General features: G+C 49.8%; 1 protein-coding gene across 7 annotated transcripts in view; it reads right to left on the bottom strand.

Annotated features, from left to right (window-relative positions):
- The window catches only part of Itprip (inositol 1,4,5-trisphosphate receptor interacting protein), a 33,075-nt gene extending 10,978 nt beyond the window's left edge, over window positions 1-22,097 (bottom strand). Inside the window, exons 1-3 of one of the 7 annotated variants that reach the window (XR_011366359.1) lie at window positions 21,897-22,097; window positions 20,596-20,784; window positions 18,145-18,387 (exon numbers count right to left, since the gene is read on the bottom strand). The gene's annotated coding sequence lies outside the window, so the exon portion shown is untranslated. Of the gene's footprint in view, window positions 1-7,718; window positions 7,760-15,667; window positions 16,746-18,144; window positions 18,388-20,246; window positions 20,785-21,896 lie in introns of those variants that run through there. The other 6 variants (XR_011366361.1, XR_011366362.1, XM_069993875.1 and 3 more) reach the window with 6 other exon arrangements.
- Between the last annotated feature and the right edge of the window lie 866 nt (window positions 22,098-22,963).

Raw genomic sequence — 22,963 nt, 5'->3', positions numbered from 1 at the left:
CATGGGTACCCTCTACCTTGCCCAGCCCGTGCCTTCTCATGTTCTCTTCCCGTTCCCCTTCCTAGGAAACCAAGCACCTGAGGAGGCTGGGCCTCCAGGGAAGATGAGTGAGGCTGTGTGGAGCACAGCGGGCTGCCAAGTAGTGGGGACCTGGTCACCCAGATGGCACACACCATCACCTGGAGTTGACAGCCACATCATCACACATAGCCAAAATGATAACATCTTCCCCCCACTTCCCACCCAAGAGAAGCCAGTAAAATCCACGGATTAGCAGAACTCCTCCTTTTAAAAGCACCAGCAGCTATTGCAAAAAATTCTTCCAAAAAACCATGTTAGCCTAATAAGATACAGCCTTGTGTCACCCAGAGCCTGTGAGCCTCTCGCATGGCAGTGCCAGCCTTTCCTCTCCAGACCACTGCCTCCGCCTCCAGAAAGCATTCCTCCAGACTCTTCTCACTCCTACCCACTCTGAAACCACCCAGCAAAGCCACTACTACTTCCAGTGTCCTGGACTCCCTGCAACACCCTGGCTCTTCGCCCCAAGTCCTGGCTCTATCTCAGAGCCTCCCAACTCAGTCAGCAGCCATCCTGAAAAGGGTGCTCACAACCAGCATGTGAGGCCTGACTGGGTGCCAGGTCTGTGTAAATGCCAAGATGGTTTCTGCTCACCCATGGCTTATGCAGGGATTACAAGAGCAGAGTTATGTACCAAAGAGAGCTTGGCACTACAGGGTAAGTCCTGTGGTCCCAAGGATGGAGCCCTTTGTCCCTCCGTATGCCAGAGGGAAGGGGGATGCTAGACTGAGTGGGACAGAAAACAGAGAGAGGAGGGTGGGAGAGAGAGAGGGAGGGAGCACACAGGGAGACCCCTGCCTGCCATCCCCTTCATGCCACAAGCTAGCAGGAAGTACACGCTGGTGGGAGGTGGCCTCTGGGCACATGTGGAAATTGGCCAGACGCCCAGGAGCTGCCTGTCACACTGTCCAAAGAACTCTCAGACAAGGGAGGGGTTTCAAAAAAGTCACCAGAATGCCAACCTCTGCTCTGGACTGGGGTCATGAGAGTGGCCAGGCAGCCAAGTCACAGGAAGGACAGCTGCTTGGACTCCGGTGACTTTCGAAGGGAAGAGCCATGTCCTTCCTGTTCTGGCTGATGTGCGTCCCAGTGAGGACTGAGGACGGCAGGTGAGCCATCGGTCTCCCAGAAGGACAGGGTGTCCCTTTGTCAGGTGACCTGCTTGACTGTCCAGCAGCCGGAGACCATAGACATCACAGACCTCAAAGGGACGACAGACTGAGGATGGTGTTCATAGATGGGTGTGGGGAAAGGAGACAGGAGGGAAACAAGGTGTAAACCAGACAGATGGACAACCATTGCAACCGGCTCAGTCCTAGCCCACATCCCCATTCCTCTCGCACGGAGGAGGGGAAAGGTGCTGGGAGACAGGAGGCAGATGGACAGCAATGCTGCTACAATTATCTGGAAGGATCCTTTGAGAGCGTTCAGGGGTGTGTGGTGCTGTGGATACCCTCATTTCAGACTTCGGGCTTCCAGAATTGCAAGAACAGTTTGTTTGTTTGTTTGTTTGCCAGTCCTGGGTCTTGAACTCAGGGCCTGGGCACTGTCCCTGAGCTGCTTTTGCTCTAGGCTTAGTACTCTACCACTTGAGCCGTAGTGTCACTTCTGGCTTTTTCTGTTTATGTGGTACTGAGGAATCGAAGCCAGGGCTTCATGTATGCTTGGGAAGCACTCTGCCACTAAGCCACATTCCCAAAGCTTGGTTGTTTTAGGCCTGGTTTGTGGTGATGTGTTCCAACATTCTCAGAAAATGGATTTGGTCTCCAGGTACAATGCACTTCCTCTTCCAGGCAGCAAATCCTGACTTCCCCTTTTCCTGGGGTTTCTCTAGTCTCCCCAGCTATCTCCACTCAGGCCTTTGCTGTGCACTGAAGCCTTGGGATTTCCATGCAAGATGGAGCCCTTATATCCTAGCCAGCTGTTTCTGAGTCACTTTGGAATCAGAGACTCTATGCTCTGGTACCCAGTTCTGTCCACCCCCTTCCTCCCCCAACTTTACCATCCAGACTCTCCCTTCCCCACTTCAATGGAGTTATAAGTTTGCCGTTCAGGTCAGAGCCTGCCTCTAAGTAGCCTCAGAGAGCCCTTGGTTCCCCTTCTTAACGAGTCATCTCTGTCCTCTGAACACCTTCCCCAACATCTCCACTGTCCCCTGTACCATCTATGCTTCACTCTCTGCTGGCTCAAATTTCCACTTGAGTGGTTTCATTGTAAGCCCCTCCTAGAAACCATTTGGCACTGGGCTTTCTGGGGTCCCCTCATCATCTTCTAGCTTCTGAGACAAACACAGCTTTCTTGAAAGGGACAGAAGAACAAGGGGAGAGGGAGGAAGACATTCTTATGAAGATTGCATGTCTGGTGCCTTCCCAGTGTCCCTGTGAATGAAGGCATCCTGTCGATTTGCCTAGCTGGTTCCCTGAGTAGTTATATCCCGGTCTTGGTTGGGGGCATGGGCCCCATCTCAAAAGCAGGAGGAACCCCAGATGCTGACAGACTAAGCAACTTGCTCAAGATCACAGGACCCATCATGCCCCAGGTCCCACTGTCTCCTCTGTGCCCATCCTGGTTCTTCAGCTAGATGCTGTCAGCTCCTCCAGGAAAAGGGCCGGACTTTCTTTATCTCATATTCCCTGGCGTATACCTGCTCATTGTGCCAAGGATGGCCCACGGTTCATACCAAAACATCATTCGCTGAGCGATGGCTTTTCCTATAGAGCTGGCCAGGATCTCTAAACCTAAAACCACAGGCGGCTGTGAATCAAGGGCACACCCCCATTCACCATTTTCCAGACAGGTTCTGGCTTGGAATCCTGCAGTCTGTGGGTCCCACCCTACCCACAAGCTGCTGGTATAACAGGACCATTACGACCCACTTTGGGGCAAGGCATACCAGGAGTCCCAGTACTGGTGCCCTGCCTCTTCACCCTGTGTTCTGCACACACCCTGTCTCAGAGCAGATCACCAGCACTCAGGAAAACCACAGACCCAGGAAAACCACAGATGGGGCATGTTGAGCAAGATCCAAAGGGGTGTGTGTGAGCAGAACCAGGGAGTAAACACAAGAGAAAATAAAGCCTTCCTGGATACCTCCCCCTCCTCTCCCTTCTCCAGTGAGCTAGGGATGGATAGAATTAAAGGAACTGCCAGTGCCAGACAGCCACTTTCCTTTTCTTGTGCCCTCTAGGGCTCAAGGGAGGCTGTGAGCCCCACCACAGATCTGTGGGCCCCTAAAGGCCACCCCCTCCCCCTGACTACTGCCAAACCATCCCCCTAGCTCATCATTTCTTACCAAAGCAAAGCAAAATCTCCAATGGGTCTTTTACTCTAGCTCTGCTCCATCCCCCTGCGGCTTAGCCCAACTTCAGTTGGGCTGGGGAGAGTCGGGGAGAGGAGTAGAGGAAACATACACACACACACACACACACACACACACACACACACACACACACACACACACACACACACACACACACACACACACACACACACACACACACACACACACACACACACACACACACACACACTGTTCTGTGTCTGCACAGATCTAAATCCCCTTTCATCTTAATAAAGGGGAACAGCATAAAAAGGCGAAAGGCCAATCCAATTGTGGAAAAAAAATTAAGAGCTTTTCTGGATGCCAGTGGCTCTTGCTAGTAAGCCTAGCTACTCAGGAAGCTGACATCTGGGGTTTGCAATTCAAAGACAGCCTGAGCATGCTCTTATTCCAATTAACCACCCAAAGGCTGGAAGTGGAGTTGTGGTTCAATTGGTAGAGCACCAGCCTTGAGTGCAAAAGCTAAGGGACAATGCCAAGACTCTGAGTTCAAGCCTCAGTACTGGCACCACAAAAAAAAAAAAAAAAAAAAAGGAAAAAGAGATCTATGTTCAGCCTTTTTGCCTGGCTCTGCTATAGGGACCCAGGCTGAACAACAGGATCACTGGCTACTGTCCTCTCACACCTAGTTCTCATCCCTAGAAAGCAGAGAGCCAGGACTGGAAGGCTTGTAACAGTTAGCAAAATTGCTCCCAGACTTATCTATGATTACATACAGAGTCCCACTCCATGTGAGTTCCCCCAAACAAAACAATGACAACCACCTACAACCCTATCATTTTCCAGCCACTGCGATGCGCGTGCTCTGCCATGACTCAGCCTGGCACATGAACGCATGGACTCAGGACTGGTCAACAAGCAGCCATGGTCAGGATCAAGTTCACAGGTTCACTTGAACATCCTCCTGCTATCCTCAAGGCTGCCCAGAAAGAAACAGCCCAAAGTTCTTCAGCTAAGAGTTTGAGAGGCTGTGAGAGTTAGAGTACAGAAGTTAAGGGATCAGACTCTTCAGTCAGATGTCTGGGGTTTGAGTCCTAGCTCTGCCCCCAGCTATAGCACACGTAACTCACTTCATGGCTCTGTGCATACCAGTGAGGTAGGACACACTGTTGTACAGTGCATTTCTGCTGCTGGCACTGGTGTCTCTTTCAATAAAGAGATAATCCTGGTTACAATAAAGATTTCCCTGAGAAGGGGGGGGGTGACCAATATTCCAGAAGCCCCTCAAGAATTCTGAAGACAAGCTGGGCACATGGTTCATGTCTGTAATCCCGGGCTCCCCAAGAGAATGAGATCTGAGGATCTGGGTTTGAAGCCAGGCCATGCAGAAAAGTCCATGAGATTCTTATCTCAGAGTGGAAGAGTATCTCAAGTGGTGCAGTGCCAGCCTTGGGTGGAAAAAACAACAAGCAAGAGCTTAAGGCCCTGAGTTCAAGCCCCAGTCTGCAAGGAGGAAACAAAAAGAATGGCAACAGTGGCTCATACCTGTAATCTTAGTCACTCAGGAGGCTGAGATCTGAGGGTGGCAGCTCGAAGCCAGCCTGGGCAGAAACAGCTGGGAGACTCTTATCTCCAATTAATCAGAAAAAAGCTGGAAGAAGAGGTGAGGTGAAAGGAGTAGAGCACCAGACTTGGAGGAAAAAGCCAAACAAAGCAGTACAAGGTCCTGAGTTCAAGCCTCAGCCTGGCACACATAAATAAAGAATCCTGGGGACAAATGACTAAGTTGTCTGTCTCTTCTACCTCCTTGATTTCTTACGAAGGTCACAGGAGGAAGTATGGTAACACAGGCTGCTCCGCCCTCCAGCTGTACCAGCATCCTGCAAGGGGCTCTTACATCTGATGCAGTCTGGGCCTCCATGAATGTTTGCTGAGTGAAGGAAAGACTCACTGCTGTAACTCCCACCAGTGGAAAGTCCAGGACCTGGGAATGAAACTCAGGGCCTTGAGCTTACTGGGCGGGCACTTGAGCCATGCCTTTAGGTCTTTTTAACTAATTTTTGAGGTGAGGTCTCGTTCTATACCCAGGCCATCCTGGGCTGTGATCCTTCTATTTATACATCCCTTCTGTGCTGACCGGTGCACACTACTGTGCCTAGCCATTGTGCCTCTCCCATAGCCAGGACGACAGGTGTGCACCACCATGCCCAGCCACTGGTTGAGATGGAATCACATGAATTTCAAGCTGGTCTTGAACTGCAATGCCCAAGTCTCTACCTCCCAAATAACTAGGTACAGGATTACCATGCCCAGTAGTATGCTCGATGCTTTATGTGTATTAATCCAGGTGCTTATCTCAATTTACAGATAAGGAAACCCAGTGAGGCCACTCTTCACCATCCCAGAGCTGAGATTCAAACCTGGAGAATGTCTGGCTCTCTAGCCTACTAGTTTCCCATGCTGCTGTGAACTCAATGACCTCGCTTCTATGGAACAGATGTATGCCTATGGTCTCACTCGCTTCTATGGAACAGATGTATGCCTGTGGTCTTGACTTCCCTGGACTGTGTCCGGAAAGGTAAGGGACAATCTAGATAAAACTTGGCATGAAGAAGGGAGTAGATGGAATGAACTTACGACGTTACATCTACCTGGAGCTACGTGCCGTGGCTTCTCAGACAACAGGAAAGGCCAAACTAGTCTGTAGCTGATTAGGAAAGAAGACTAGTTCTTTTGACATTGGGGGAGCTTGCCACTTTGAAATGAGGCATCCCAGAGGAACTAGGAGGGATAAACTTAGGGTTTGTGGAGGCAGAACCCAGGGGTGGGGCTCAAACACAAAGCCCTCCTTCCTTCCCAGCCACTCTACCTCCGGAACTAAGTCTCAACAAACAAAGGCCCCTTTTATGAACTTTAGGCGGGTCTCCTGCCTGCCAGAAGCTAAGATGGCTATTGAAACTGCTCCTGTGAGAACCACAAACCAGGAGTACACAGGTCTGCACCAACAGGCAAGGCTCAAGGATAACCACCTCCCCTTCCCACTTTGATCCAGGTTAGGGACCTGTTTTCGCCTTTTGGTATGTCAACTGTGGGGATCCTTAAACAGTCACTGGCTGTGAAGTCTAAGATGCCCAAGGCGGCAGACAGCAGATCTGGGCTTAAAGCTTGTCTCTGCTGCTTTGAGATGCTGGATAGTTCATATCCTTTGGCTTTTCTGAGCTTGCACAAAACTGGGGCAATATGTACCTTGAGGGGCTGTTGTGAGCCAATGGGACAACGTATGTGAAGACCTGAGGGTGGGGTCTGCCCAGAACACACTGGCAGTAATGAAGCTGGGTGTTGTTCTTTAGATAAAAGCTCTGAAGGGATCTGGGGACCACTTTTGTCAAAGAACACATAATCTACATAGTCTTCACTGTGAAGGGCACTCCATCTTTCACTTGTAACCTCAAAAATGCTGTGTGCATATCAAAGTCTGGGCAATTACTTTAGCTAGAGGTCTGCAGGATAAGAAACAATGCTCAGTCACACCAAGCAAAGAACTTGACTCAAGTTAGAAGATAAGGTGGTTTCCATTCTGATACTGTGTAAAGAAAGATCTGCCATGTAATCTTGTTTTTTCACCCCTCTGGGGATGGACTACTTCTGCCCCTGAACTTTTATCCCTGTGGTGGTTCATGGAAGCTCTTGCTTGGAAATCTAGTAGCAGATAATTAGATGTGGCTGGAGTCATGGGCTGCCAAATCAGAGCACCAGAATTGTCCAGTAGTTTCAGCCTTGTGTCCAGTGCCATTCTCAAGATAATTCCTTTGGATGGGATGCATGGCTATCCTTTCTAATACCACTTCCACAATGCTGAGTACATCTCAACCCCATCCGACTTCCTGGATGTACTACCAGAGATGGATCTAGACATGTAGTTTGCCTCATGTAGAACGGAAAGGGGGCCACTCTGCGCACTCAGTCATAAAGCTCATCACAGGGGTCCTGCTCATCATAGGTGCACAATCTGATAAAGAGCCCCCAAAGGAAGCATGCGGACACATTGCCTTTCCATGGGGACATCTGAGAAAAATCCTTTGAGGGTCAGGCCTCAACTGCTTCAGCCTGCCCTTCCCGTGACCCTTCTCATACATTCAGGCTACAGAAGACCCACACCTGGCTCAGAGAACTGAAGAGACTATAGTTGTCAGCATGGTGCTCTTGCCCTCTGCCAAGCCCAAGGTGGGAAGATCCTATTAACTGACCCCCAGCCCAAACCTGGTGACGGAGACCCACCCCATGGCCTATCCTCTCTCGGCTGCTGACCAACCCACCAGGGAAGGCTATACCTTCCATGTCCCTTTCCCTCAACAGGTACCTTACAGTTGGGGCTGATCAATCCTTCCCTTCTGTCTTTAGTTGGGGTGTTGCATGGGGCAACAGTGGAGCTTCTGTTCTGATGATGTCACAGAGTGGGCCACATGGATGGGGGGGGAGGGCTCTCTAAAAGGAAGCCATCAGGAGTCCTGTCCCATTTAAGAGGATCCTAGAGACCTTTTGAGGACTCTCCAATGACCTCTGTCCTCCCCAGAAGCCTCCTCCAACCTGTGTTCTACTCTGTGTATCTGTTCCAGAATCCTATTTCTATTCAGACTCCCCCCTCCCTGAGTGGGCTGAGCTGGGAAGAGCAGCAGCTTTGTCCTCAGCAGTGATTCAACCCTGAACTGCTTCAAGGGGCACAGAGGATCTTCTTTTGCTCTTTGGGCACATCCCAGGTCTCTGTGGCCTTTTTCTTTGTCGAGACCTCAGAGGACAAGGCGCTGACCCAACTTGACAAAAGATGCAAATACTTGACTGATGTCTGAGTGCTGAAGAGCTCAGACACGAGGCAGCCTGAGGTCTGGGCCAGGCACTATCCTCAGGGCTTTCCACAAGTCATCTACATTCAACCCTCTAACAGCCCTAGGATAAGTCATTTTCATTTTAATGAAGATGAAATGGAAGAGAGGAAAAATCTGGGGCACGTTCTCACCTACAGAAAATACCCAATTATTAGACAAAGAGAGCCAAGTCTCAATCCTAGACTCAGATGCATCACACCCCCTTGGCTTGGTGGAATTGAGATTCACTAAAAATGAACTTTCAGGCTGCTTAGTCAGAGACAGGAAGAACCCTTCAAATCTCAAGTCTAGCTAGCCAGCGGGTGGCCTGAAGCAAGGAAAGCAGACACAGCCAGAGGCCTGCTTCATTCAAGGCTTTATGGGAGCTTGACCTAGCAGTCCTGGCCTTTCTCCCTAGACCTGCAGGGCTTATTAAGGACCATAGGTCTTGACTCTGAGCTTGGCTTCCTATGAACCCATCCTGGTCACCTGGACAGCTTCTTGATTTGCATATCCCATTGACCTGGCTCTACAATCCTATAATTATGCCCCAAATGCAAAGAACACAGATGGGAGCTGATGCTTGCAAAGCAACAAACAAGCAACACAAATTGAAAAAAACAGTCTACATTATAAAAGAGCAAAGGGCGGGTGGGCAAACACCCACTGCCCTGAGTCATGAGCCAAAAGGAGATGCACACAGCCGGGGTGATCATGGCACTGGTCTCCTTTGAAGGGAGCGCTCCACTGGTGGCCAGAGCCTGTAGCAGTGGACACCAGCACCCCTCACCTCCTGCCTGATGGCTCTGACCCAGGCTCTGCTAAGCACCTTTTTCCCATGAAGCTGGCCCAGGATGCAGAGAACAGATGAGGAGATGAAATCAATCTGGGGGAAGTTCACAAAACCTCCTTGCAGATGAATGAACTAGCACTCTGACTTACTCGTACACCTCTTCTGGAAGTTTTCTCAGGGTGATCTTTTAGCCTGTGTCTAAACTTAACACTTCAGAAGAAACTGAGTTTACACGTGATGAGATCCATCCAGGGAAAGAGAGACAGAGACAGAGACAGAGAGACACAGAGAGGGAGGGAGAGAGGGAGGGAGGAAGGAAGGAAGGAAGGAATCAATCAATCAATCAATCAATCAATCACCTCCTAGGCAACCTGCTGGTACCAGTTGCCTTTTCAGAGGCCTTCTGACTGTTGGTGAGAAATCTGTGGAGTTTAAAGTATCTATGGGCAGCATGTGGTGGTGGTTCAAGCCTGTAATCTCAGCTACTTGTGAAACAGAAGGATCATGGCCTGAGGTCAGTCTAGGTAAAAGCATGAGACCCAATCTGAAAGATAACTAAAGCAAGAGTTGGAGTGTGGCTCAAGTAATAGAGTGCTTGCCTAGCAAAGCATCGGGCCCTGAGTTCAAAACTCCAGTACCAGCCCCACCAAAATAAATAAATGTTCATTGCAGCTCATTAAGTATAACGTGAGAGGAGATATAGATTGGAAGCAAGTGGATTGTCTATTTGGAGCTGTAAAGGGATTGTTGGGAAAGGTTTCCTAGTCATCTTGGGAAGTGCGCTGGCTGAGGAGCGGACTTGAACAAGGAAGGAAGTGGGTAGAAGGGTGTGTTGTCCTTCCTAGTGCTTTGGCTCCCAGTGGAGACTCTGCCTAGGTCAGGACCATGCATGTAGCTGCCACTGATTCTCTGTGAACCACACCCAGGTAGAACTTACTCATCACCCGTATGCCACACAGTAATTAAGAAGGACAGGCATTTTAGGATTAGGCTAGGCCTCCCCATTAGCCATCAAGGCCTGACTTCTCTTCCCTTATCTCCTCCAGCAAGGCCAGCTCCCCATCCTTACACTGACTGGGCTGAAAGCAGTTATTTCCCTTTCTGACAGCAAAAGTACCAGGTGATAGCTTTTTCCTCTTTCCCATATGGGTCACTCAATCATCTCTTAAGCTTAACCAGCATCTTGCTCTGTGAATACCGGTGACTGGGACTTGACTTCTAGTCTCCAAAACTTTATTTCCCTAAGCCTCAGTTTCCTCATCTGTAAAATGAAGCTAATAATATCTTATGGGCAACTATAAAGACTAATGAGTTACTAAAAGTGGAGTGCGCTTTGTGGGAGGGGAGGGTGAAGAAAGGAAAATGGTAAGCACACAATAATTGATTATCAGGACCCCTACAAATGTTCAGCCAGTGCTCAAGGGCATAGGAGGGATGGGAGAGTGAGGATGAATCTCAACTACCTCACTTCAGGGATTCTCTGGCACAAAATGTCATCATCTTGCTAAGAGGGAGTATGTTATTCCAATTCACAGGAGGGACTGGGAAAGCTACAAGCAGCCCTGGAGGTTATCAGCAGTGCTCTCATTCTCATAGCTCCAGCAAGACTGGCCTAAGCCAGATGGACTTGCATTCTTTGGAGCACTTGACTGTCTCTTTGCACACTTCTTCAAGACAGCCCTGCAGGCTTGGGCCCTTCAGGCACTTTCTCCTACATGCTTATAGATGGCACCTGTCTCTGCTGATATAGATAGCTAATTCATTACCCACAGACAGGTTCTAGTGGTTGAAACTTCCTTCTTGTGCTACTCTGAGACTGGTTTTTCTTAACCAGTGAGTCAGTCTCTGAGGCCAGATCTTGCAGATCTTTTTCTTTTTCTAATTTCTACCTGAAGGTTACTATTGTGCTCGGACTCGAGACCCCCGAAAGACCACCAGAGACCATGATCAATGCAAACAGCAAGAGAGTCGTTTATTCGCAAGCTCGAGCTTGGTTCTCTGAGCACTCGGCAACTGGTGGTGCTAAGAGGACCTGAGCACCAAGTCAGTGTAGCTGATACAGCATTGAACAATTTTAGGGGATTGCCACACGAGCAGTTACATGATTGGTTGACATTGTACCATTAGTTCATGTTTAAGGGTTCGAGCCCTGCGAAACTGCACTGTCCTGTCCCCAGAACATCTGGCACTCGGGCAGTTTGTCTATTTTCTCCTGATTGGCTATGGCTAGGGGTTATATTTGTTTGGCAAGAACTTCTGTGGTTTTTCCAAGAATTGTTTTTCTCCCAAGGTTATTTTGGGGACAGTCTCTAGCAAGATGGTGGTGACAGCTCAAAATGGAGTTACCTTAGTTCCTCATTCCCTCCTCTTCTAGGACCACAGGGGCCAATCATGGGCCCCATAGTTGTAATTTTATGTCCGGATGGGACCCTATTTGGTTCTCATTCTGCAAGGGCTGATATTGGGCTTGTAAAATCATCAATTGCACAGTTTACTTGATCCTTGACGAAGGTCACCAGTCTGTTTATCACACAGGGGCCTATAGTTAGCACAAGCAGTAATATGATAAGTGGGCCCAATAAAGCAGAAATTAGGGTTGTCATCCACGGGGAGACACTGAACGACCGTGCAAACTAGTCCTTATTTTGTTCTCCTTACTTTTTCCTTTTGGCCAGGTTTTCTCTAACTTTTGCCATGGACTCCCATACTATTCCTGTGTGATCGGCATAGAAGCAATACTCCTCCCCAAGAGCTGCGCACAAACCTCCTTGTTGCATAAAAACTAGGTCTAGTCTGCAGCGATTTTGTAATAGCACCTCTGTCAGGGAAGTTAAGAACTTTTCCGGATGACTAATGGAGTTTTCCAATTCGGCTATATCAGCATCAATAGTGGCTTTTAGGGCAGCCAGATTTTTGGGTTGTAGGGCTAATGAGGTAGCCCCCATTGCCACACTTGTAGCGCCTAGCCGAAGCAAAGTGGACAAGGGTAAGGCAGTAACTACAGACCTCTTTTCCCAATTCCTTCTGGCTCCTTCAAGCCCTTTTTCCAAATGTTGATATATTTCTACATCAGAATGGTACAAGATTTTGGGTACAGCAATACTAACACACAAAACTCTGAGGTCCGACTAAGAACCTTGCCATGCATGCAAGAAGACAATCTGGACTTAGAGTAGACCCACCAGCTAGATTCCGGCGGAAAGAACCAGAGGGAGCTATTGGTAACTGTTACGGGGAGAATACGGGTGCAAATCTGTTGTTTTTTCTTATCACTGGGCACTGAGCTGATGCAGACTCCTTTTCCTGAAACTTCCTGAACTGTTAGTCCTTTTTCCCGTCCTTCCTGAGTTTTCCACTTACAGTCTGAGGAAGTATTAGATGTGGTGAAATTCTGATCTATTCCCACTGCCTCATAGAAGGGTGGCCAAACATCATAACAAAGCCAACAGGCTTGGGTCACATTTAGGCTGGTAGTGTTAAGTAGCAGATATGAAGTAACAAGCAAAGACCATAAGGGGTCACTGTTTGTAGAAGGAAGTTGGACTGGTTTAGGGGATGGTAATATGGATGGTGGTTGGAGTGAGGGCTTCAGTCAGGTGGTTTTTCCCACCAGCACCATATTGGGCCCTATGGGGACACGGGGTGTGGTTATTGTTAGCCTTATTCCAAATAATCCCCCTTGATCATGTGGGGAGAGTCTATTGTGGTCATAGATCCCCATACCAACCCACCTAACCATCGCCAGTCCGCTCTGCCCATGTTGGTGAAAGTTACTTGAACTGGGTTACAGTTTCCTTCAGTTCGACTCCACTTAAGGCTACTGCCACACTGGGTGGCCAGTGGGTTTTTGACAAGGAGGTTTTAGCGGTCTTCGGATGGTTATAAGGTCTCCTTTCATGCGGTGGGGGGCTCCACCGAATATGTCCTGTGGAGACACAGTCCCAAGAAGAACAGTAGAACTCATCTGCCCCCTGCTCCCACTGCTGTCGGTGGGACCATCCAGTTTTGCGTCCAGGGCAGACATAATACCAGTGACCTTGGAGAACATTATCTTCCATGTAAAAAGGATCCCAGATCGAATGTTAGATCTGGGAACCAGGTCCACAAGGGGGTGACTTTACTAGTGGCATTTAAAATTTCCTGAGACATCAAGTTGTATACCTCCCAGGTCTGATTTTCAGGTTGATGAGGGTTTTCAAGGCTCCCCTCGACACTTGTTTCCAGGTAAAACAAAACAATAAGCAAGGCATTTAAAACATTCATGCTTAAAGCCAGCGCTGCAATTTAAGCTTAAGATCATCAGTTCGTACTACTTGCCACTGCGGGTCAGTTGTGGATAAGGGGTCTTTCAGGATTGCATGAGGTCCTACTAGCTTGACATGCATATGGTGAATCCAGGAGGCGACCTTGAGGGCAGTGGGAATGGTGATGATTACTACATAAGGGCCTTTCCAGCTCTAGCTACTCCTGCCAATGGCTTCTTATGTAGACCCAGTCTCCTGGTTGGAAGCGATGAGGAGCCTGAGGGGTCCAGTTTCATACACCACCTTCAGGAGAGGCCACACCTCCTGGTTTGCCTGCTGCAGGGCTTGGAGGGAAACTGAGAGTCCACATTTATCAGTCTTTGCAAGCAAATGCTCAGACAAGTTTGGGATAATAGGCGGAGGAACTCCAAACATAATCTCATAGGGGGTTAGTCCTAGTTTGTAAGAGTTCCATACCCTATAAAGTGCAAAGGGAAGGAGAGCCACCCAGTACCCGCCAGTCTCCATGGTCAATTTAGTTAGGGTCTCTTTTAGAGTTCTATTCATTCTCTCTACCTGTCCTGAGCTCTGGGGTCTGTAAGCACAATGTAATTACCAACCCGCCCCCAGTAAGGAAACTAGTTCCTGAGTTACCTTAGATACAAAGGCTGGTCTGTTGTCTGAACCTATCATAGTGGGGAGGCCATACCTGGGTAGGATGTCTTCCAGCAGCTTCTTGGTTACCACCTAGGCAGTCTCATGCTTGGTTGGGAAGACCTCCACCCATCCTGAAAAAAGTATCTACAAACACTAGCGAATAACTATACCCATATTTTCTGGGCTTTACCTCTGTGAAATCTATCTCCCCTTGTCCTGACCCCTGGGTTGGTCGAGTACCGGGTGGCCCTGGTCAGTAGGCAGGCTTTGCAGTTGGCTACGATCTGTTCAATCTTTGGGTTTGCGCCCTGGATTTTGATATTGGCCGTAGAAGGCCTCCCATCTTCCTAGCCCCCCTGTGAGTTGAGTGAAGAATCTTGAGCAGGACTTGATTCCCCAACTTTTTGGGTAGGATTATCCTGAACTTCGAATCCCTCCACCACCCATTCAGTAACTGGGTCATAGGCAGTTTCTTGATCCACTGCAAGTCCTGACCCAAGTAGTTTGGTGTCTGTGGGAGGTCTTGAGGGCCTGGGTCTGGTAATTTTGCTGTCATAACCTGATCCACCTGGAAGGCAACTTCCCATGCAGTTTGGTTGGCCAAGTTGTTTCCCCGGGCCACTGGGTTACTGGACTTTTGATGTCCAGGACAATGAACTATTGCTAATTGTTTTGGGAGTCACAGGGCTGCCAATAGGGCTAACATTTCTTCCTTCTTTTTAATTGTTTTTCCTTCTGCAGTCAACAAACTTCGCTCCTGATATATGGCTGCATGCACATGTGCAGTGGCAAAGGCATAGCGACTGTCAGTGTACAGTTTCTTGTCTTTACCCAGTGTTAATGCTTGGGTCAGTGCCACTAGTTCAGCTCATTGGGCAGACATCCCAGCTGGCAAGGGCTCAGCCCATATCACTTCTTTTTCAACTACTACTGCTGCCCCAGCATACCTTTTCCCTTCCTGTACGAAACTGCTCCCATCTGTGTACCAGATATAGTCCACATCCCGCAGGGGCTGGTCCTGAAGGTCTTTCCGTATACCATGCAGGGCGGCCAGGATTTCCATACAATCATGGAATGGAGTCTCCAAGTCAGGGTGGGTTAATAGGGTAGCTGGGTTCAGGGCAGATGGAGCTGGGAAGGTGATTCTAGGTGGGTTAATTAAGAGTCCTTGATAATGGGTGAGCCAGGCATTGCTGAGCCAATGGTCTGGGGGTTGTTTCAGAACCCCTTCAATTGCATGGGGAGTGGTAACCGTCAGCTTCTGTCCCAAAGTTATGTTGTCGGCATCCTTTACCAACAAGGCTGTGGCTGCTATCATTTGCAGACAAGGTGGTCAGCCAGCTGCCACAGGATCTAGTTTTTTTTTGATAAATATGCCACGGGGCAGCGCCATGGCCCTAGGTACTGGATCAATACCCCCTTAGCCACTCCTTTCCTTTCGTCCATGCACAAGTGGAAAGGCTTGGTAATGTCAGGTAATCCCAGAGCGAGGGCTGTTAGCAGAGCCTTTTTAACCTGTTGAAAGGCGTTCCCCATCTCCTGCGTCCATTGCCAGGGTTGTCTTTAGTGGCCTCGTATAGGGGTTTGGCCAATTCTGCAAAGCCTGGGACCCACAGCCTACAGAATCCCATAGACCCAGAAACTCTCGGACCTGGCGGGGGTTCTGGGGGGTTGGTATCTTAAGTACTCTCTCTTTCCTGGCCTCTGACAACCACCTCTGGCCCTCTTTCAGGGTATATCCCAGGTAACTTACTTCTTGTCTGCAGATCTGGGCTTTCTTAGCTGAGGCTGATATCCTAGTTCCCCCAAGGTTTGGAGCAATGCCTTGGTTCCCTGTAGGCAGTCTTCCTTATCTTGGGTGGCAACCAGGAGGTCGTCCACGTACTGCAGGATGGTTAACTCAGGGTCGTTAGAGAGGAACTCACATAGGTCTTCATGCTTCACTGAAGATCGTGGGGGAGTTCTTAAACCCCTGTGGCAACCTGGTCCATGTTAGCTGGCCACTGATTCCTTCCTCTGGGTCACTCCACTCAAAGGCAAACAGATCTTGGCTCTTCGGAGCCAAGGGTAGGCAAAAGAAAGCATCTTTCAAATCCAATACTGTGTACCACTGCTGCTGAGTTGAGAGGGAAGGAAGAAGCGTGTATGGATTAGAACAGTGGGATGAATGTCCATTATTCTCTTGTTTAACTCTTGAAGTCCTGCACCAGATGGTAATCATTGGAGTGAGGCTTTCGGACAGGCAGCAGAGGGGTGTTCCACAATGACTGACAGGGTCTCAGTATCCCTAATTCCCGAAGTCATTAGATGTAAGGGGTTATTCCCATCCGTGCCTCTTGGGTCATGGAGTACTGTGGAACCCTGACAGGGTCCACTCCAGGTTTCAGCTCAACATAGATTGGTGGTTTATGTCTGGCTAACCCCATTCCCCCAGTCTTTGCCCAAACCTCAGGAAATTCTCATAGTCACTGGTCTAGGTCATCGTTGGGGTCCAGGGCAGTTGGTACTCATTCTCCAACTTGAGAGTGAGGACTTAAGATTGGGTGTCCTTTGGGGTCCATTACTAAGGCCCTGACTGAAAATGTATCTGAGCTCCAACTTTTGTGAGGAGGGTCCCTACCCAGCAATGGAGATGGGCATTCAGGGATGACCAGGAACGAGTGGGTTACCTGGCCCACGCCTAGGTCCACTGTTCTTCGGGTAGTCCATTGACATTTATTCATCCCAGTGGCCCTTTGCACCCAGGATGCCTTTTCAGAGAGCTTGCCAAGGGGTTCAAGGAGCATGGAGTGCTGGGCTCCCGTATCCACCAGGAAGTCCACTGGGGTCCCTTCCACCCTAAGTGTTACCCTGGGCTCGGGGAAGGGAGCCGAACCCTGACCTCCCTATTTGTGGTCTGAATCTTTAATGGTCAGAACAGCGGGAGGCTTTGGCAGGCAGCCATCCTTCCTGGAGTCTTTCCTGGGGTCCCTCCTCTTCTTTGGACAGTCTTTGGCCCAGTGTCCCTTCTCCTTGCAATAGGCACACATCCTTGCCCACGATTATATGGCTACGGGGTCTGGGGTCAGACCCCATTCCTTCCAGTTGCAGCAACTAACACTGGGGCCATGGCCTTTGCCTGTCTCTCCTCTGGGGGATCCCTGTAGTTAAATACATGCTGGGCTATATGTAGTAACCCAGGGATTTTCTGGCTTTCTAAATCTTCTATTTTCTGTAACTTTTTCTTGATTTCTGGAGCTGCCTGGTTAACAAAGGCCATGACTACTACTGCCTGATTCTTGGGTGCCTCTGGGTTCATAGGAGTAAACTGCCTGAAGGCCTCCATTAACCTCTCCAAATAAGCTGGGGGGGGCGGTGTCTTCCCTTCCTTGTAATACTTCATAAACTTTGGACAAATTAGTAGGTTTTTGGGCTGCGGGCCCAGAGACCTGCCATTAGAGTCTGGCGATAGACCCAGTGCCTCTCCCGACCTTGAGGGGTGATGTAATTTCACTGGTCATCGGTGGGCACTCCACGGAGAAGGCGGTGTTAATCAGGGCAGGATTAATCGTAGGGCGACCGTCCTCCCCAGGTACTAGTTTCCTAGCTTCCACCTGGATCCACTCTCTCTCCTCAGTAGTGAAGAGAATGCGGAGCAACTGCTGACAGTCATCCCAAGTGGGCTGGTGGGTAAACATAACACTATCTGAAAGGGTAGTTAAGTCCTTAAGGTTCTCAGAAAACTGGGCATTTTGATTTTTCCAGTCATACAAATCACTAGTGGCAAAGGTGGATACTGGGGTCTCAGGAGTCCAGTGTTATCGAGGGGCCCAAACTCCCGAAGTGGGAGAGCTACCGTAATACTGGGTTGTTGGGCACTCACAGTGCGTGCCCATCCTTGTGTCCCTCTCGCTGGTCCCTCCAGTCCCCCACCTCCCACTGCTCCCTTGTCCAGCATTGCTGGGGCTTCAGGGGCAATGGGGGGGGGCGCGGTCGGCAAGAAGATCATCTGCCAATTCCTGCTGCAGGACCCGATATAGAGGGGCCGAGGGGGATTGCGCAGGTCCTTTAGGCTCTTCTTTTACAGTAAGAACCCTATGGGATACTGTTTCTGGGGGAGGCAAGAAAAGAGTTAATCAGGAAGGGGGAGAGGCGTTTCTATTAAGTATCTCCAAACTAGAATATGGGGGATCTGGTCAGGGTGTCTGCTGAGACCTGGAAGAAAAATTTTGGTTTGAACCTACTGAATTAGGTGCAGATGAAAGGACCCCTTTGGGGGCCACCCCAAACCAAAGGTCAACCATTCGGAGGAACAGAAAGTTATTAATTTGCCTTTCTTAATTTCAGCACTCAAGGAGTGGTCCCGGTCTTTAACGTCCTTGAAATGTTCAGTCCAAATGGTCAGGGGAGTGGTATGAGTCTGTCCAAATGGTCAGGGGAGTGGTATGAGTCTGTCCCATCTCGGAAAGTGGTGTCTCTCTATTCAACCAGACACTGGAAACAAGGACAGGAAGAGAAGGTTAAAAAGGAAAAACAAAAAAGAAATGTAAGTTCAGAGGACCTAGCTCAAGAGTTTTCCTGAGTGAATTCCTTTCTCTTTGGATAGCAGATTCCGATGATGGGTAAAAGGATAAGAGGAAAGTTTTAAACAGGAAGCATTCAACAGAAAATTCTCAATCAGCGAACAGGAAGTAAAAAAAGGACAGACAACAGATTCCTCCTGGAGATCCAAAGAGATAAGAGCCGGTCTCCAGCAGTCTCCAGCAGTGTGGTGGGTTTCCCGTGATCTGAGATTTCTGCCCTTCCATGGCCAGTTAGAACGGCGAGAGGAATAATTTCTCCTGCCAGGATGCTGGATAAGTTGAAGATGTTACTGACAAATAAAACACTTAAGACAGACACGCTGCATGCTGTAAATTGCCAAACCGAAAGTACCAACTATGGACGGGGAAACTCCCCAAAGAGTGTTCGTACCAAACAGCAATTTACTAAGAGGGGGGTCTGAGGGACATCTCCACAGACCCCCGTTGGCAGTCCTTTTAGGGCATCCACCAAAACTCTTTGCCAACCAGAATACAGAACCTGCAGGTACAAAAATATAGATAAAATACAGAATGGCAATGCCTTAACTTACTGGCTGGGTTCGCAACTCTGTGGTCAGGTGTCTGGGTGAGCTTATGAGGGGGATCCCGGACGAGCCCCCAAGATGTTGTGCTCGTACTCGAGTCCCTCCTACCCTCCCGCCAGACCACCAGAGACCAAGACCAATGTAAAAGGCAAAAATGTAAATGTAAAAGGCTTGGTCCTCCGCGTCTTGGTAACCGGAAACTCTAGGAGGCCCCAAGCACAAAGTCAGCATAGCTTTTATAGCATTGAACAAACAATTTTAGGGGATTTCCACACAAGCAGTTACATGATTGGTTGATATTTACAGAAATTGTATCATTGGTCCACGTTTAACAGTTTGAGCCCTGCGAAACCGCACTGTCCTGTCCCCGGAACATCTGGCACTCTGGCAGTTTGTCTATTTTCTCCTGATTGGCTGTTGCTAGGGGTTATGTGGGGCTTATTTGTCTGGCTAGAACTGCATGTTTTCCGAGAATTGTTTTCTCCCGAGGTTCTTTTGGGGATAGCCTGTCACAAGATGGTGGTGTCAGCTCAAAATGGAGTTACCTTAGTTCCTCAATCATACTCTGTGAATATCAGTGACTGGGTCTTGACTTATAGTCTCTAAAACTTTATTTCCCTAAGCCTCAGTTTCCTCATCTGTAAAATAAATGAAGCTAATAATACCTTATGGGCAACTATAAAGACTAATGAGTTACTAAAAGTGGAGTGGTTTGGGGGTGTGTGGGGGTATGGTAAGCACACAATAATTGATTATCAGGACCCCTACAAATGTTCAGCCAGTGCTCAAGGGCATAGGAGGGATGGGAGAGTGAGGATGAATCTCAACTACCTCACTTCAGGGATCCTCTGGCACAAAATGTCATCATCTTGCTAAGAGGGAGTACGTTATTCCAATTCACAGGAGGGACTGGGAAAGCTACAAGCAGCCCTGGAGGTTATCAGCAGTGCTCATCATCTTCATAGCTCCAGCAAGACTGGCCTAAGCCAGATGGACTTTCATTCTTTGGAGCACTTGACTGTCTCTTTGTACACTTCTTCAAGACAGCCCTGCAGGCTTGGGCCCTTCAGGCACTTTCTCCTGCATGCTTATAGATGGCACCTGTCTCTGGTGACATAGATAGCTAATACATTGCCCACAGACAGGCTCCAGTGGTTGAAACTTCCTTCTTGTGCTACTCTGAGACTGCTTTTTCTTAACCAATGAGTCAGTCTCTGAGGCCAGATCTTGCAGGTCTTTTTCTTTTTCTAGTTTCTACCTAAAGGTCACAACCTTGTCCCTTGTTCCCTGTGCTTCTCATCCCTGGGGTACACATGACCTGTTTCTCCATTTTCCCACACATGCTATACTTTCTAGATCTTCCATGCCTTCTCTCTGGACAAGTTCCACTTGGTGATGGTTGTCCTCCAAGAAGTAACATTGAGAACCAGCTACTGTACCCCCCTGATGCAACCTTGCTCTTGTGGAGTGCCAGGCTCACCACTGAGTATGTGTACCTCCTTCTTATCCCCAACCCTTTTCTCTCTCTTTACCCCAAAGGTCCCAGAAATAGAAAAAAATACAAAACCAGGTACCTTCAGCCAACACCTCCTCAGTGGGCAATTATCTCCCCAGCTTTTGAGATGCCTCCTGGCCTTCTGATCAAAAGTTCATTCACACACTCTCTTTGTTTCTCTCCAGCAAGGGCAGAGAGGCAACAACTTCAGGGATGATAGTATCAGGTTAAAAGTTCAAGTCGTAGCTTCCTCCGCTCCCCTGCCCCTCTGAGAAAGCAAGATTTTGAGTTTGCTGCATCTTTGAAAATTACCCAGCTACAAGATAGCACCAGAGGAAAAACCTTCTCATCCGTTCAGGGAAAACAGAGTGAGTGAAACTGCATCTCGGTTACCCACAAGTGGAAAATCTGAGGGCAGAATGGCCCGGAGCAAAGGCATGCACACAGGGAATTAGCAAACAATGAAAGCCACTTAGGCACAAGGGCTGGACCAGGCAATACAATCTATTGTTATCAAGGAGGTGGAGAGGCCCCAAGGAGCAATCCCAGCTGGGCCTGCCACCCCCTTCCCACAGCGAATCTAGGCAGGTGAGTAGCTGGCAGTCTCTTAGAGGCAGAACTTACAGGAGCCTTGGCCAAATGGAAAGAGAAACAAGAACACACACAGAACACTCACACCACCACCACCAACAACAACCTAAAGGGCTTCAGATGCTACCAGTGTTTGGTCCTTCAATGCTAGTTTGAAGGGGGGGGGTCCCCTCCCTAAATGACACTCATGCTGGCATCAAGCAAATATTTTCCTTTCCTGCTGGCATTTTTGGTTGAAGACCGAGGCGGTTTGGATGGCCTGGTCCCTTCCACCTGGCAGCCAGGACGTGGATGCCTGTGGCTCAGGGATGCCTGAGAATGGGGTGAGAAGCCCCGGGCAGAGACTAAAGGCGGGCACCGCATGGGGTCTGGCTCCAAGAACAGACTAGAAAGAGGAAGTGGTGGGGGTTCCTCTGGGCCCCCGAAGACACCTTCCTTCCCCATCACCCGAGAAGACGCAAACTTCCCCAGTCCTAGTCCTGTCCCGCAAGAGGGGAGCGGCGGCTGGGGGTGGGGAGGGCGATCCGGCGTGGGTAACCTCGGATTACCTGCGATCTGGCCCGCGTGGGGCTCCGAGGCCCGCGGCGCGGGGCCGCAGCGCGCGCCGGCCCGGGCTGGAGGGACGCGCGCCCATCCCGGGGCGCAAAGCCAGGCGCGGAGAGAAACCGCGCCGCGCCCCGCGCGCGCACGTAAAACGAGTCCCCGAAGTCCCCCGATCCCCACCTCGCCCTTCTGCCCACCCGCGGGGGACCCGCACGGCCGGCCCCGCCATTCCCGCCCTGCACTTACTTCACGCCCGGCCTGGGTGGCGGAGCGCGCGCGTGCGCGCGGGCCGGGGTCCGGGGCGCCGTGGGTGGCCGGAGGCTGCGGAGGGCCGGCGGCGAGAGACGCGCGCAGGGACGGAGGCCGGATCCCGCCTCCTGGCCGCCCGCCGCCGTCTACCGAGCTCCGCAGTTACTCATTTCCTGGAGGTCACGGAAACTTTTTCCTCCTTATAAGAACAAAACACCCGCCTCCACTGGCGGCCGCCGCCGGAGCTGCTTAAGGACGACCGTGCGGAGGGGCGGAGCCGGGCCTGGGGTCCGCGGTGGAGATCGGCCTCGGTGCCCCCCCCCCGCCCCGAAACTGCAGAGGAGACGGCAGAATGAGGGAGCTGCCTGGCGGAAAGCGACGGGCCCGCGGGTGGGTGGGCGGTGGGGTGGGGGGACGGGGAGGCGGGATGGACGCCCTTAAAAGCCGGGCTGGGCCGCGGGGCGGAGGGGGTTAAGTCGCGGCTAGCCCCGGTGGCGCGGTGTACGAGAGCCGGGATTCCTGGGGCCACTTCTTTTGTCCCTTGGAAGAAAGTTCAATTGAGGCACCTAGCTGGCCGTTCGCTTTTGTGCAGAGAAAATGAATTTAAACCCTTTATGGTTCCTGAGTTGTCCTAGAGCAGCCAGATGCAGAAAGACGCTTACTTTAGTATATATATTATAATATGTAATATAATTTATAGTATATATAACATACATAAGATAATATAAAATATATCTCTACGTTTACTTTAGTATATATATTATTATATGTAATATCATATATCACATATGCAATATAATATATTATATATTATATATATTTTTTCTATGCCTGAACCCAAGGCCTGGGAGGTGTCCCTTTGCATTTTTACTCAAGGCTGGTGCTCTACTATGTGAGCACCACTTTCAGCATTTTTGGCTGTTCATTGGAGGTAGAGTCCCACAGACTTTCTTGCCCAGGCTGGCTTTGGAACTCGATCCTCAGATATCAGCCTCCTGAGAGTTTAGGATTACAGGCATGAGCCACTAGTGGCAGGCAGTACTTCCTTTCCAAAGCCTGGTTAA

Source organism: Dipodomys merriami, unplaced genomic scaffold, assembly GCF_024711535.1.
Source record: "Dipodomys merriami isolate MVZ:Mamm:240054 unplaced genomic scaffold, mDipMer1.0.p SCAF_102, whole genome shotgun sequence".
Taxonomy (NCBI): Eukaryota; Metazoa; Chordata; class Mammalia; order Rodentia; family Heteromyidae; genus Dipodomys; species Dipodomys merriami.
The sequence above is the reverse complement of the archived record's forward strand: the minus strand, read 5'-3'. Positions and strand labels throughout refer to the sequence as shown.